Source organism: Rhinopithecus roxellana, chromosome 2, assembly GCF_007565055.1.
Source record: "Rhinopithecus roxellana isolate Shanxi Qingling chromosome 2, ASM756505v1, whole genome shotgun sequence".
NCBI lineage: Eukaryota > Metazoa > Chordata > Mammalia > Primates > Cercopithecidae > Rhinopithecus > Rhinopithecus roxellana.
Window position 1 is genome coordinate 144,018,020 of NC_044550.1, and position 16,663 is coordinate 144,034,682.

At 45.3% G+C, this 16,663-nt stretch overlaps 1 pseudogene across 1 annotated transcript; it reads right to left on the minus strand.

Moving 5' to 3' along the window:
• Positions 1-7,563: 7,563 nt before the first annotated feature.
• On the minus strand, positions 7,564-13,054 carry LOC104679163 (annotated as a pseudogene). The gene is made up of 2 exons (XR_004053554.1): positions 12,992-13,054; positions 7,564-8,210 (listed from the first exon to the last, which is right to left on the minus strand). The product of XR_004053554.1 is annotated as a 60S ribosomal protein L26-like 1 pseudogene (transcript).
• Positions 13,055-16,663: the final 3,609 nt, after the last annotated feature.

Sequence of the window (16,663 nt, forward strand, 5' to 3'; positions counted from 1 at the left end):
TACCAGGAATTAATTGGTGCTGCTGTCAGTTCTACAATTTACTCTAGCCTTAGGCAAATTACTGACACTTGCTCTTCTCCAGAAACTGTAAAATAGGATTTAGGTAATTAACAACTCAGAACAACTATTTTGAGAACTAATTAGCTAATGGTTACAAAATACCCTGAACGTTAACAATAAGAATGAAAAGATTCTAACAATTCTTATTCTAACATTCTTATTCTAACAATAAGAATGTTTTCATTCTGAGTATCACATTTTCTTCTGAATGGAACTCCAGGTACCTCCATCTTTGCCTGCTCTGAACTTCCACACCCAGGTTCTCCTCAGATTTCTCTCTACTGGCAAAACCAATTAAGTAGATAGTAAAACTAGAGTCCATATATCATCTTTAAAAAAAAAGTTTTGGCCGGGCGCGGTGGCTCAAACCTGTAATCCCAGCACTTTGGGAGGCCGAGACGGGTGGATCACGAGGTCAAGAAATCGAGCCTATCCTGGCTAACACGGTGAAACCCCGTCTCTACTAAAAAAAATACAAAAAACTAGCCGGGCAATGTGGCGGGCGCCTGTAGTCCCAGCTGCTCGGGAGGCTGAGGCAGGAGAATGGCGTAAACCTGGGAGGCAGAGCTTGCAGTGAGCTGAGATCCGGCCACTGCGCTCCAGCCTGGGCCGCGACAGAGCGAGACTCCGTCTCAAAAAAAAAAAAAATTTTTTTTTTCAATAGTTTTGGGGGTACAGGTGGTTTTTGGTTACATGGATAAATTCTTTAGTGGTGATTTCTGAGATTTTAGTGCACCTGTCACCTGAACAGTGTACACTGTACCCAAAAATGTAGTCTTTTATCCCTCATCGCCCCTCCTGACGTTTCCCCCCACCCCAAGTCCCAAAGTGCATTATATCATTTTTTTTTTTTTTTTTTTTAGACAAATTCTCACTCTGTCACCCAGGCTGGAGTACAGTGATGTGATCTCGGCTCACTGCAATCTCTGCTTTCCGGGTTCAAGCGATTCTCCTGCCTCAGCCTCCCAAGTAGCTAGGACTACAGGTGTGCGCCACCATGGCCAGCTACTTTTTGTATTTTTTTTTTTTTTTTTATACTTTAAGTTCTAGGGTACATGTGCATAACGTGCAGGTTTGTTACATATGTATACTTGTGCCATGTTGGTGTGCTGCACCCATCAACTCGTCAGCACCCATCAATTCGTCATTTATATCATGTATAACTCCCAGTGCAATACCTCCCACCTCCCCCCTCCCCATGATAGGCCCCGGTGTGTGATGTTCCCCTTCCTGAGTCCAAGTGATCTCATTGTTCAGTTCCCACCTATGAGTGAGAACACGTGGTGTTTGGTTTTCTGTTCTTGTGATAGTTTGCTAAGAATGATGGTTTCCAGCTGCATCCATGTCCCTACAAAGGATGCAAACTCGTCCTTTTTTGTGGCTGCATAGTATTCCATGGTGTATATGTGCCACATTTTCTTAATCCAGTCTGTCACAGATGGACATTTGGGTTGATTCCAAGTCTTTGCTATTGTGAATAGTGCCGCAATAAACATATGTGTGCATGTGTCTTTATAGCAGCATGATTTATAATCCTTTGGGTACATACCCAGTAGTGGGATGGCTGGGTCATATGGTACATCTAGTTCTAGATCCTTGAGGAATCGCCATACTGTTTTCCATAATGGTTGAACTAGTTTACAGTCCCACCAACAGTGTAAAAGTGTCCCTATTTCTCCACATCCTCTCCAGCACTGGTTGTTTCCTGACTTTTGAATGATTGCCATTCTAACTGGTGTGAGATGGTATCTCATTGTGGTTTTGATTTGCATTTCTCTGATGGCGAGTGATGATGAGCATTTTTTCATGTGTCTGTTGGCTGTATGGATGTCTTCTTTTGAGAAATGTCTGTTCATATCCTTTGCCCACTTTTTGATGGGGTTTTTTTTTTCTTCTAAATTTGTTTGAGTTCTTTGTAGGTTCTGGATATCAGCCCTTTGTCAGATGAGTAGATTGCAAAAATTTTCTCCCATTCTGTAGGTTGCCTGTTCACTCTGATGGTAGTTTCTTTTGCTGTGCAGAAGCTCTTTAGTTTAATTAGATCCCATTTGTCAATTTTGGCTTTTGCTGCCGTTGCTTTTGGTGTTTTAGACATGAAGTGCTTGCCCATGCCTATGTCCTGAATGGTACTACCTAGGTTTTCTTCTAGGGTTTTTATGGTATTAGGTCTAAAATTTAAGTCTCTAATCCATCTTGAATTAATTTTCATATAACGAGTAAGGAAAGGATCCAGTTTCAGCTTTCTACTTATGGCTAGCCAATTTTCCCAGCACCATTTATTAAATAGGGAATCCTTTCCCCATTTCTTGTTTCTCTCAGGTTTGTCAAAGATCAGATGGCTGTAGATGTGTGGTATTATTTCTGAGGACTCTGTTCTGTTCCATTGGTCTATCTCTCTGTTGTGGTACCAGTACCATGCTGTTTTGGTTACTGTAGCCTTGTAGTACAGTTTGAAGTCAGGTAGTGTGACGCCTCCAGCTTTGTTCTTTTGACTTAGGATTGTCTTGGCAATGCGGGCTCTTTTTTGGTTCCATATGAACTTTAAAGCTCTTTTTTCCAATTCTGTGAAGAAACTCATTGGTAGCTTGATGGGGATGGCATTGAATCTATAAATAACCTTGGGCAGTATGGCCATTTTCACGATATTGATTCTTCCATGAGCATGGTATGTTCTTCCATTTGTTTGTGTCCTCTTTTATTTCACTGAGCAGTGGTTTGTAGTTCTCTTTGAAGAGGTCCTTTACATCCCTTGTAAGTTGGATTCCTAGGTATTTTATTCTCTCTTTCTTTCTTTTTTTTTTTTTTTTTTTTTTTTTTTTTGAGACGGAGTCTCGCTGTGTCACCCAGGCTGGAGTGCAGTGGCGTGATCTCGGCTCACTGCAAGCTCCGCCTCCTGGGTTCCCGCCATTCTCCCGCCTCAGCCTCCGAGTAGCTGGGACTACAGGCGCCCGCCACCGCGCCCGGCTAGTTTTTTGTATTTTTAGTAGAGACGGGGTTTCACCGTGTTAGCCAGGAGGGTCTCGATCTCCTGACCTCGTGATCCACCCGCCTCGGCCTCCCAAAGTGCTGGGATTACAGCCTTGAGCCACCGTGCCCGGCCATTTTGCTCTCTTTGAAGCAATTGTGAGTGGAAGTTCATTCATGATTTGGCTCTCTGTTTGTCTGTTACTGGTGTATAAGAATGCTTGTGATTTTTGCACATTAATTTTGTATCCTGAGACTTTGCTGAAGTTGCTTATCAGCTTAAGGAGATTTTGGGCTGAGACAATGGGGTTTTCTAAATATACAATCATGTCATCTGCAAACAGGGACAATTTGACTTCTTCTTTTCCTAACTGGATACTCTTTATTTCTTTCTCTTGCCTGATTGCCCTAGCCAGAACTTCCAAGACTATGTTGAATAGGAGTGGTGAGAGAGGGCATCCCTGTCTTGTGCCAGTTTTCAAAGGGAATTTTTCCAGTTTTTGCCCATTCATTATGATATTGGCTGTGGGTTTGTCATAAATAGCTCTTATTATTTTGAGGTACGTTCCATCAATACCGAATTTATTAAGCGTTTTTAGCATGAAGGGCTGTTGAATTTTGTCAAAAGCCTTTTCTGCATCTATTGAGATAATCATGTGGTTCTTGTATCTGGTTCTGTTTATATGCTGGATTATGTTTATTGATTTGCAAATGTTGAAGCAGCCTTGCATCCCAGGGATGAAGCCCACTTGATCATGGTGGATAAGCTTTTTGATGTGCTGCTGAATCTGGTTTGCCAGTATTTTATTGAGAATTTTTGCATCAATGTTCATCAGGGATATTGGTCTAAAATTTTCTTTTTTTGTTGTGTCTCTGCCAGGCTTTGGTATCAGGATGATGTTGGCCTCATAAAATGAGTTAGGGAGGATTCCCTCTTTTTCTATTGATTGGAATAGTTTCAGAAGGAATGGTACCAGCTCCTCCTTGTACCTCTGGTAGAATTCAGCTGTGAATCCATCTGGTCCTGGACTTTTTTTGGTTGGTAGGCTATTAATTATTGCCTCAATTTCAGAGCCTGCTATTGGTCTATTCAGGGATTCAACTTCTTCCTGGTTTAGTCTTGGAAGAGTGTAAGTGTCCAGGAAATTATCCATTTCTTCTAGATTTTCTAGTCCATTTGCGTAGAGGTGTTTATAGTATTCTCTGATGGTAGTTTGTATTTCTGTGGGGTCAGTGGTGATATCCCCTTTATCATTTTTTATTGCGTCTATTTGATTCTTCTCTCTTTTCTTCTTTATTAGTCTTGCTAGTGGTATATCAATTTTGTTGATCTTTTCAAAAAACCAACTCCTGGATTCATTGATTTTTTGGAGGGTTTTTTGTGTCTCTATCTCCTTCAGTTCTGCTCTGATATTAGTTATTTCTTGCCTTCTGCTAGCTTTTGAATGTGTTTGCTCTTGCCTCTCTAGTTCTTTTAATTATGATGTTAGAGTATCAATTTTAGATCTTTCCAGCTTTCTCTTGTGGGCATTTAGTGCTATAAATTTCCCTCTACACACTGCTTTAAATATGTCCCAGAGATTCTGGTATGTTGTATCTTTGTTCTCATTGGTTTCAAAGAACATCTTTATTTCTGCTTTCATTTCGTTATGTACCCAGTAGTCATTCAGGAGCAGGTTGTTCAGTTTCCATGTAGTTGAGTGGTTTTGATTGAGTTTCTTAGTCCTGAGTTCTAGTTTGATTGCACTGTGGTCTGAGAGACAGTTTGTTATAATTTCTGTTCTTTTACATTTGCTGAGGAGTCCTTTACTTCCAATTATGTGGTCAATTTTGGAATAAGTGCGATGTGGTGCTGAGAAGAATGTATATTCTGTTGATTTGGGGTGGAGAGTTCTATAGATGTCTATTAGGTCCGCTTGGTGCAGAGATGAGTTCAATTCCTGGATATCCTTGTTAACTTTCTGTCTCGTTGATCTGTCTAATGTTGACAGTGGAGTGTTGAAGTCTCCCATTATTATTGTATGGGAGTCTAAATCTCTTTGTAAGTCTCTAAGGACTTGCTTTGTGAATCTGGGTGCTCCTGTATTGGGTGCATATATATTTAGGATAGTTAGCTCTTCCTGTTGAATTGATCCCTTTACCAGTATGTAATGGCCTTCTTTGTCTCTTTTGATCTTTGATGGTTTAAAGTCTGTTTTATCAGAGACTAGGATTGCAACCCCTGCTTTTTTTTGTTCTCCATTTGCTTGGTAGATCTTCCTCCATCCCTTTATTTTGAGCCTATGTATGTCTCTGCATGTGAGATGGGTCTCCTGAATACAGCAGACAGATGGGTCTTGACTCTTTATCCAGTTTGCCAGTCTGTGTCTTTTAATTGGAGCATTTAGTCCATTAACATTTAAGGTTAATATTGTTATGTGTGAACTTGATCCTGCCATTATGATATTAACTGGTTATTTTGCTCGTTAGTTGATGCAGTTTCTTCCTAGCCTCGATGGTCTTTACATTTTGGCATGTTTTTGCAATGGCTGGTACCGGTTGTTCCTTTCCATGTTTAGGGCTTCCTTCAGGGTCTCTTGTAAGGCAGGCCTGGTGGTGACAAAATCTCTAAGCATTTGCTTATCTGTAAAGGATTTTATTTCTCCTTCACTTATGAAACTTAGTTTGGCTGGATATGAAATTCTGGGTTTAAAATTCTTTTCTTTAAGAACGTTGAATATTGGCCCCCACTCTTCTGGGTTGTAGAGTTTCTGCCGAGAGATCTGCTGTTAGTCTGATGGGCTTCCCTTTCTGGGTAACCCGACCTTTCTCTCTGGCTGCCCTTACGATTTTTTCCTTCATTTCAACTTTGGTGAATCTGGCAATTATGTGTCTTGGAGTTGCTCTTCTCAAGGAGTATCTTTGTGGCGTTCTCTGTATTTCCTGAATTTGAATGTTGGCCTGCCCTACTAGGTTGGGGAAGTTCTCCTGGATGATATCCTGAAGAGTGTTTTCCAACTTGGTTCCATTTTCCCCCTCACTTTCAGGCACCCCAATCAGACGTAGATTTGGTCTTTTTACATAATCCCATACTTCTTGCAGGCTTTGTTCATTTCTTTTTCTTCTTTTTTCTTTTGGTTTCTCTTCTCGCTTCGTTTCATTCATTTGATCTTCAATCGCTGATACTCTTTCTTCCAGTTGATCGAGTCGGTTACTGAAGCTTGTGCGTCTGTCACGTATTTCTCGTGTCATGGTTTTCATTTCTGTCATTTCGTTTATGACCTTCTCTGCATTAATTATTCTAGGTGTCAATTCTTCCACTCTTTTTTCAAGATTTTTAGTTTCTTTGCGCTGGGTACATAATTCTTCCTTTAGCTCTGAGAAGTTTGATGGACTGAAGCCTTCTTCTCTCATCTCGTCAAAGTCATTCTCTGACCAGCTTCGATCCGTTGCTGGCGATGAGCTGCGCTCCTTTGCAGGGGGAGATGCGCTCTTATTTTTTGAATTTCCAGCTTTTCTGCCCTGCTTTTTCCCCATCTTTGTGGTTTTATCTGCCTCTGGTCTTTGATGATGGTGATGTACTGATGGGGTTTTGGTATAGGTGTCCTTCCTGTTTGATAGTTTTCCTTCTAACAGTCAGGACCCTCAGCTGCAGGTCTGTTGGAGATTGCTTGAGGTCCACTCCAGACCCTGTATCAGCAGCAGAGGTTGCAGAAGATAGAATATTGCTGAACAGCGAGTGTACCTGTCTGATTCTTACTTTGGAAGCTTCCTCTCAGGGGTGTACTCCACCCTGTGAGGTGTGGGGTGTCAGACTGCCACTAGTGGGGGATGTCTCCCAGTTAGGCTACTCAGGGGTCAGGGACCCACTTGAGCAGGAAGTCTGTCCGTTCTCAGATCTCAACCTCCGTGTGGGGAGATCCACTGCTCTCTTCAAAGCTGTCAGACAGAGTTGTTTGCGTGTGCAGAGTTTTCTGCTGCTTTTTTATTGTTGTTGTTTAGCTGTGCCCTGTCCCCAGAGGTGGAGTCTACAGAGACAGGCAGGTTTCCTTGAGCTGCTGTGAGCTCCACCCAGTTCCCAGTTCGAGCTTCCTAGCGGCTTTGTTTACCTACTTAAGCCTCAGCAATGGCGGGCGCCCCTCCCCCAGCCTCGCTGCTGCCTTGCGGTTAGATCGCGGACTGCTGTGCTAGCAATGAGGGAGGCTCCGTGGCCGTGGGACCTTCCCGGCCAGGTGTGGGATATAACCTCCTGGTGTGCCCGTTTGCTTAAAGCGCAGTATTGGGGTGGGAGTTACCCGATTTTCCAGGTGTTGTGTGTCTCAGTTCCCCTGGCTAGGAAAAGGGATTCCCTTCCTCCTTGCGCTTCCCAGGTGAGGCGATGCCTCTCCCTGCTTCAGCTCTCGCTGGTCGGGCTGCAGCAGCTCCCTAGTGAGATGAACCCAGTACCTCAGTTGAAAATGCAGAAATCACCGGTCTTCTGTGTCGCTCGCGCTTGGAGTTGGAGACTGGAGCTGTTCCTATTCGGCCATCTTGCTCCGCCCCCCACTTTTTGTATTTTTTTTTTTTTTTTTTTTGGAATTAGGAAGCATTTCCCATTTTTAATCATAAAATTATTAATTGAAATTGCAAAAGTAGATTTACAGAGCCACAGGTAGCAAAACAGGATATGAAATATTCCAGAGACATTCTGAAAAGTTCGAAAGAAACACACACTAGCCTCAAAATCTCCGGTTAAACTGTGGTTGCACAACAGGTTCTATTTATTCCTGTATTTTCTCAATAAGTTCTTCCTTATATTTGCCTTTCTCTTTTCCGACTTGTCGAGACTTGGCTTTGCGTTCAAGAATTTTTTTCCGATCCTTGTCCAGTTTTAGCCTGGTGATAACCACCTTGCTTGGGTGAATGCCCACATGGACGGTTGTGCCGTTGGCCTTCTCACGCTGCACCCGCTCGATGTAGATGACATATTTCTTTCTGTGCACCTGGACTACCTTGCCAATTTGCTGACCTTTGTAGTGTCCTCGAACTACCTGGACCTCGTCGTCCTTGCGGATGGGCATGGAGCGGACATTGTACTTCTGCCGCAGCTCCTTGGAGAGCGGGGATGACATGATCTTCCTGCGCACGTGTGAGGGGGCATTGAAGTGATGTTTCCGGTTTTTGCTGCGGTCCGACGTCACGAAGGGATTGAACTTCATGGTGACCCTCTACAAAGGGCGGAGAGAGACGGAATGAAGGGGCGCTCAGTGGGTTACAGGCACCTGTTCTCGATCCAAGACACTCCTCCTCATCCCCGCACAAAGGCTCTACGGGGGAGGTGACCTCTGAAAAGGCAACTGAGGGAGGAGAGAGAGATGCGAGTGGTCTATCACACAAAGTGGGACGTGTGGCGGTCGCATGCCTGACTAAAGGGGTCGTGGGGAGAGGGTGGCACTGGGACCTTGAGGCTAAGGAAGGAATACTAGGGTTAGGCAGGAATGAGTGGTCGGGAGGTCACGCAAAGAGAGCTGTGGGGTGACATGTGTCCCCGCCACACATGCAGGGTCTAATGGGGCAGTGGGCTTCAGAGTCCGAGAAAACTCCAGCCTCCACTCATTCACCCGGCCACCAAGGCCCCAGACCCTGAGTCTTGTATTTTTTAAGTAGAGGTAGGGTTTCACCATGTTGGCCAGGCTGGTGTCAAACTTGACCTCAAGATCTGCCCACCTCAGCCTCCTAAAGTGCCGGGATTACAGGTGTGAGCCACCACGCCCAGCCCATTATATCATTCTTATGTCTTTGCATCATCATAGCTTAGCATCTACTCATAAGTGAGAACATGTGATATTTGGTTTCCATTCCTGAATTACTTCACTTAGGATAATGGCCTCCAGCTCCATCCAAGTTGCTGCAAAAGGTATTATTTCGTTCCTTTTTGTGGCTGAGTAGTATTCCACAGTGTGTATATACCACATTTTCTTTATCCACTCATTGCTTGATGGGCAGTTAGGTTGGTTCCACATCTTACAACTGTGAGTTGTGCTGCTCCAGATATCATCTTTAACTCCTTTGCTTTCTCCACATACATTTCCAAGTCCTGTTCATTCTACCTCCAAAATGTATCTTGTATCCATTCATATCTCTCCATCTTCAATCTATTTCAATGCCCCATCATCTCTTGCATGGAAGAGTGTAATAATTGGCTAACTGGCCAACTCTGTTTCCAACTCGCTCCTTTCTTAAGCATTCGCCACACAAAAGCCAGAGTGACCTTTAAAATCAGAAATCATTAGTCATCATTTCTGACTTAAAACCTTTCAGTGGCCGGGCGCGGTGGCTCAAGCCTGTAATCCCAGCACTTTGGGAGGCCGAGACGGGCGGATCACGAGGTCAGGAGATCGAGACCATCCTGGCTAACACGGTGAAACCCCGTCTCTACTAAATGCAAAAAAAAAAAAAAACTAGCCGGGCGAGGTGGCGGGCGCCTGTAGTCCCAGCTACTGGGGAGGCTGAGGCAGGAGAATGGCGTAAACCCGGGAGGTGGAGCTTGCAGTGAGCTGAGATCCGGCCACTGCACTCCAGACCGGGCGACAGAGCAAGACTCCGTCTCAAAAAAAAAAAAAAAAAAAAAAAAACCTTTCAGTGACTGCCAGCTGGGCGTGGTGGCTCATGCCTGTAATCCCAGCACTTTGGGAGGCCAAGGCAGGCGGATCACGAGGTCAGGAGTTCGAGACCAGCCTGGCCAACACGGTGAAACCCTGTCTCTACTAAAAATACAAACAAAAAATAGCCGGGAATGGTGGCAGTTGCCTGTAATCCCAGCTACTTGGGAGGCTGAAGCAGGAGAATTGCTTGAAACCAAAAGGTTGGCTAGGCACGATGGCTCACGCCTGTAATCTCAGCACTTTGGGAGGCTGAGGTGGGTGGATCACGAGGTCAGGATATCAAGACCATCCTGGCTAACATGATGAAACCTCGTCTCTACTAAAAATACAAAAAATTAGCTGGGCGTGGTGGCAGGTACCTGTAGTCTCAGCTACTCGGGAGGCTGAGGCAGGAGAATGGCATGAACCCGGGAGGCAGAGCTTGCAGTGAGGCGAGATTGTGCCACTGCACTCCAGCCTGGCCGACAGAGTGAGATACCGTCTCAAAAAAAAAAAAAAAGAAAAGAAAAGAAACCGGAAGGTGGATGTTGCAGTGAGGTGAGATGGTGCCATGGCACTCCAGCCTGGGCAACAAGAGTGAAACTGTCTCAAAAACAAAACCCTCAGTGATTGCCTATTGCAGTCTGAGCAGAGCACAATATCAGCTTGGCACATTTCCTTACCGTGGCTAGGGTGACCTCATCCTGTTTTGCCCAGGACTTTCTTGATTTCAGCACTGAAAGTCCTGCATTTCAGGAAACCCTCAGTTCTGAGCAAACTGGGGCAATGATTCCCCCTAAAACCATGGCCTTTAAGGCCTCACTCACATGAAGAGCTCCTCCCTGCCTCACAGCCTCACCTCATCCACTGTGCCTTCAATCACTACACCCTCTGCACACTGACCTTGGTCTGGTTCTAGGGCAGCCTGGCCCTTTCCATCCTCAAGGCCTCGAGGGTTGTGCTTGCCTTTTCCCTTGCCTGGAATGCTCTTCCCATGGCTGGATTCTTCTCATCCTTTAAAGCTCAGCTTAAATGCTCCAGAAAGGGCTCTCCTGATCTAAGTTAACTCAACAGGTGCTATCTGCTATTCTCTATGGTATCATTCTTCTATTTCCTGCCTAGCACTTATCACTAGTGAAAAGGAAAAAAAGAACCCTTTTTTCCTACACTTCTGCAGAACACTTCTGACAACACAACACATGTCCGGAAAACCAGGTAGGTTTTTCACACCAAGCAATTCACCAGTTCTCTGCAGACAACAGCTGAGTGTCCTACAATTTATCTCAATTCCGACACTAACTGTCTGGAGTTAGCACAGAACCCACTGAGGAAGGGCTCAGTCCCATAAGACTACTCTTTGATGCCAAAATGCAAGCTTGGGATTCCTACACCTTTTTTTGTTTGTTTTTTTAGACAGTCTCAAAAAAGCCTCCACCTCCCAGATTCAAGGGTTTCTCCTGCCTCAGCCTCCTGAGTAGCTGAGATTCCAGGTGCACGCCACCATGCCCAGTTAATTTTTGTACTTTTAGTAGAGACTTTTAGTACTTTTTTACTTTTAGTACTTTTGTAAAAATTTTTAGTAGAAAAATTTTTGTAATTTTTCACCTTATTGGCCAGGCTGGTCTTGAACTCCTGACCTCAAGTGATCCTCCCACCTTAGCCTCCCAAAGTACTAGGATTACAAGTGTGAGCCACTGCACCTGGCCCAGCCAGCCAGTTCTAATTAGTAGTTATCTGTTGTTGTCAAGCCCTAAGGTCAAGGTCTAAATTCATAACCTCCCTGAGCCTAGAGGACCTTGATTCTGTTGCTCCTGAAACAGCTGGAGTAGGAAGGAGAACAGCTGCTGTACTTAGAAAACCATGCAGGAGCCAGTGGGTTTCCTATACTTCTGACCAACTGACTATAAATAAAGGGTTCTCACAATCCCCTCTTTGGGTTCCATAATTTGCTAGAATGGCTCACAGAACTCAGGAGCACACTTTGCATACCATCACCCCGTTCGTTGTAAAGGATGCAACTCAGGAGCAGCCAGGTGGAAAAGATGCACAGGGCAAGGTAGGAGGACAGGTGGAGCTTCCATGATCTCCAGGTGTGCCACCCTTCCAGCATCTTTTTTTTTTTTTTTCCTCCAGCCACATCCTTTTGACCTCCCAGCATCTTGATGTGTTTGTTCACTCACTTGGAAGGTCTCTGTACCCTGTTGTGTAGGGGTTTTATGGAGGTTCCATTATGTGGACATGATTGATTAACTCACTGGCCATTACTTATTGAACTCAAATTTTAACCCTCCTACTCTCTCCAGAGGTTGAACAGTGGAGCCAAAAGTTTCAACTCTCTAATCACAAAGATAGCTCCCCTAACAGCCAGCGCCCCCTCCTTAGGGGTTTTCCCAAAGTCACTTCATGAACTTGTGAAGGTGTGGGCCCGGTGCAGTGGCTCATGCCTGCAATCCCAGTACTGTGGGAGGCCAAGGCAGGAGGACCCCAAAACCAGCATGGGCAACACAGTGAGACCCTGCCTCTACAAAAAAAAATTTTTTTTTTGAGACGGAGTCTTGCTCTGTCACCCAGGCTGGAGTGCAGTGGCCAGGTCTCGGTTCACTGCAAGCTCCGCCTCCCAGATTCCCGCCATTCTCCTGCCTCAGCCTCCCACGTAGCTGGGACTACAGGCGCCTACCACCTCGCCCGGCTAGCTTTTTGTATTTTTTTAGTAGAGACAGGGTTTCACCGTGTTAGCCAGGATGGTTTCAATCTCCTGACCTCGTGATCCGCCCGTCTCGGCCTCCCAAAGTGCTGGGATTGCAGGCTTGAGCCACCACGCCCGGCCCAAAAATTTTTAAAATTAGCCAGATGTGGTGACATGTGCCTGTAGTCCGAGCTATTTGGGAGGCTGAGGCAGGAGGATTGCTGGAGCCCAGGAAGTCAAGACTGCAGCGAGCTGTGATCATGCCACTGCACTCCAGTATGGGTGAGAGAGTGAGACCCTGTCACCAAACAAAAACAAAAAACTCAGGTATGGTTGAAAGGGGCTTTCTATGAGTAACAAAAGACACTCTTTTCAATGTACCACTTGGGAAATTACAAAGGTGTTAGGAGCGCTGGGCGCGAAATGAGGACAAAGACTAAATAGATATATATTTTTTTTTTCTTGAGACGGGGTCTCACTCTGTCGCCCAGGCTGGAGTGCAGTGGCCAGATCTCAGCTCACTGCAAGCTCCGCCTCCCAGGTTTACACCATTCTCCTGCCTCAGCCTCCCTAGTAGCTGGGACTAGAGGCACCCACCACCTCGCCCGTCTAGTTTTTTGTATTTTTTAATAGAGACGGGGTTTCACCATGTTAGCCAGGATGGTCTCGATCTCCTGACCTTGTGATCCGCCCGTCTCGGCCTCCCAAAGTGCTGGGATTACAGGCTTGAGCCACCGCGCCCGGCCTCTAAATAGATATTTTTTATTATACCATGATATCACATTAGTCTTGATTTATTTTCTTTTTTTCTTTTTTTGAGACAGTCTAACTCTACCACCCAGGCTGGAGTGCAGTGGTGCTGGAGTGCAGAGCCAAGAAACTTGGCTCACTGCAACCTCTGCCTCCCAGGTTCAAGCGATTCTCCTGCCTCAGCCTCCCGAATAGCTGGGATTATATGCGTGCGCCACCATGCCCAGCTAATTTTTGTATTTTTAGTAGAGATCGGGGTTTCACCATGTTGGCCAGGCTAGTCTCGAACTCTTGACCTCAGGTGATCCACACAGCTCGGATTTCCAAAGGGCTGGGATTTCAGGCATCAGCCACTGCACCCAGTCTTGATTTATTTTCCATTTACCTGTTTATTGTCTGTTTCTTATCCCTAGAATGTGAGAGGACAGGGGCCTTGTCTGCATTGCTTACTGTGGTATCCCCAGCACACGGCACAAAACATGTGCTCAGAAAATACATACTGAAAATACTTACAGAAAATACCTACTTTGCAAGCCACACCTCTACCAAACAACAGGTGGACAGAAGGGACAGGGATTAAGGTCTCACAAACACCAGGAAGTCTGGTCAACCTGCAGACACCCCCAATGCCTGCAGGTGATTGAGAGCTGACCTCAAAGGAATCTCAAAGAAATTCTGGTTTATCTGGAGTTCTAGAGAGATTAAAGGACTAGCCCTACGTTATACACTCAGTTTACATTTAACATAGGACTAAAACCAACATTTCCTAATTCCCTACCAACTGAGCTCTAATTTCAAAGGATCTTAGTGTTAAGAAGAAATCTCCAGATCCCATCTGCTCTAGTCCATTCAAACAGCATCCTATCATTATCCACATTTAAAAGATAAGACATCTGGAGCCAAAAGAAAAATGACTTCTCCTAGGTCACAGGCCTATTGAAAGGCAAGGAAGGACTTCATTCCTTTTTTGTTTTGTTTTGTTTCTAAGGCGCAGTCTCACTCTGTCACCAGGCTGGAGTGCATTGTTGCCATTTCGACTCACTGCAACCTCCGCCTCCTGGGTTCAAGTGATTCTCCTGCCTCCCAAGTAGCTGAGACTACAGGTGTGTACCACCACACCCAGTTAATTTTTGTATTTTTACTAGAGACAGTTTCACCATGCTAGCCAGGCTGGTCTTAAACTCCTGACCTCAGGCAATCCGCCCTCCTCAGCCTCCCAAAACTCGTCCTCCCAAAGTGTTGGGATTATAGGCGTGAGCTACTGCGCCTGGCCTGAAGGACTTGATTCTTACACCACGCTATCTTCAGGTTTTTGTTTTTGTTTTTGTTTTTGAGACAGAGTTTCACTCTTGTTGCCCAGGATGGAGTGCAATGGCCCAATCTTGGCTCAGTCCAACCTCCGTCTCCCAGGTGCAAGTGATTTTCCTGCCTCAGCCTCCCAAGTAGCTGAGATTACAGGCATGTGCCACCACGCCTGGCTAATTTTGTAATTTTAGTAGAGACAGAATTTCTCCATGTTGGTCAGGCTGATCTTGAACTCCCGACCTCAGGTGATCTGCCCACCTCAGTCTCCCAAAGTATCAGGATTACAGGCGTGAGCCACTGCACCCGGTCTTGTCTCCAGGTTTTAATCTTCTGTATTCTAGATTTTGTACAGCCATGGAATTAAATATCTTTCCCATATTAGACCCATTAGCAAATACCTCTGAGAGAGAGAGAGAGAGAGAAAGTTTAGGTGCAGAAATAGCTCAGGAATGCCAAATCATTTAACAGATGCAATGCTTTTGTTCTTGATTCATTAATTCACTCAACAAATATTTGATTCCCTAATGTGTGCTGTAAATTATTATGGATACTGAGAATACAGCAATGAATAAAACAGACAAAGCCTCTCTGCCCTCCTAGAGCTTACGTCCTCATGCGGGAGAAAGGCAATGACAAACAAATAAACATACTTGTATATCTGAGGCATATCGGGTAGCCAAAGTGCTATGAACAAGAATAAAGCAGGGGCTGGCACAGTGGCTCACGCCTGTAATCCCAGCAGTTTGGGAGGCCGAGGTGGGTGAATCACCTGAGGTCAGGAGTTCGAGACCAGCCTGGCCAACATGGTGAAACCCCATCTCTACTAAAAACACAAAAATTAGCCAGGCATAGTGGCACGTACCTGTAGTCCCAGCTACTCGGGAGGCTGAGACGCGAGAATCGCTCGAACCTGGGAGGTGAAGGTTGCAGTGAGACAAGATCGCGCCACTGCACCCCAGCCTGGGCGACAGGACAAGACTCTGTCTCAAAAAAAAAAAAAAATAAAATAAGAATAAAGCAGGATAAGGAGACAGTGACAGACAGGGAACAGCGCTGCTTTAAATAAGTTGGTCAGGGAGAGGCACTCCAGTCGGATGCCACTTGAGCAGAGATTTGAGTGAATTAAGGACATGAAATAGAGAAAGAATATTCCACACCAGAGAGAATAGAGGCACAATGGCCCAAGGCAAGCAGGAGTTTAGCATACTCAAGGGAGGGTCCGGAGGTCCTGGAGTGGAGTAAGCCGGAAAGAGGAAGGAAGGGTCACACGAAGAGCTGGGGCCAGGTCCTGATGGTAACTGCTCTTTGGAACTCCTCCTTTTAAAACTGGCATGTCTTCAGGAAGCTGAATATCTACAAAGCTAGGCCTTGGAGAGAAGGCTTTTCCTGAGTATGTTTGTGTGAGTGACTCCCTGTGTTAACAAAGCGCTCCAGGATTTGCCTTTTCTTCCCCTATTTCTTGCTGTTAGAATGTTAATCTGGCTAAATCCATTCAGCTTCACTCATTGGGAAATCAGTCATCTAATGCTTGTAGCTAAAAAAGGAGACAAGCTAATACATCTCAACAGAGCAGATACGTGGGGGCCACTCCCACAGATCAAGATCATTGCAGAAACCCAAGCCATTGTTCAGCCAATAGTAAGAATCTGAGTCATTCTAAAACTGAGTAGAAAGCTGAGTCATCCTTCCCTCTATGGAGAGCTTTATTCCCTTTGCATCCTGTGGATCTTGGTTGGTTAACACATTACTGAATAGTGACGTGGGTAGGTCTGTCTGCCTGCATCAAATCCTGCCCTAACCACATTCTCAAGATAGTTTTCACCACATTTACTAAACTTCCTTGAACCTCAGTTTCCTCCTCTGCAGGAGGAAGGTATGAATGCTTTATTAGTTTTCTACTGCTGTGTAATAAATTAGCACAGATCTAGAGGGTAAGAACTACACCCACTCATCATTTCACAGTGTTATAGGCCAGAGGCCCCAGATGGCGTAACCAGGTTTTCTGCTGAGAGCCTTGAAATGCTGAAATCAAGATGTTGGTTGGCTGTGTCCTCACCTAGAGCTCAGGGTCTTCCTCTAAGCTCATCCCTGTTGTCAGCAGAATGTAGGTTTCTGCAGTTGTGAGGGACTGAGGCCCTGTTTCCTTACTGGCTGTCATCGGAGGCCATTTCTCAGCTCCTTAAGCCTGCCCCCTTCCTCCACAGTGACCCTCTATTCCAAAGTAGCAACTACACACCTAACCCTTCTGACACTTCCAACGCATCTGACTTCTGCTCTCAGCCAGAGAAAGCTCTCT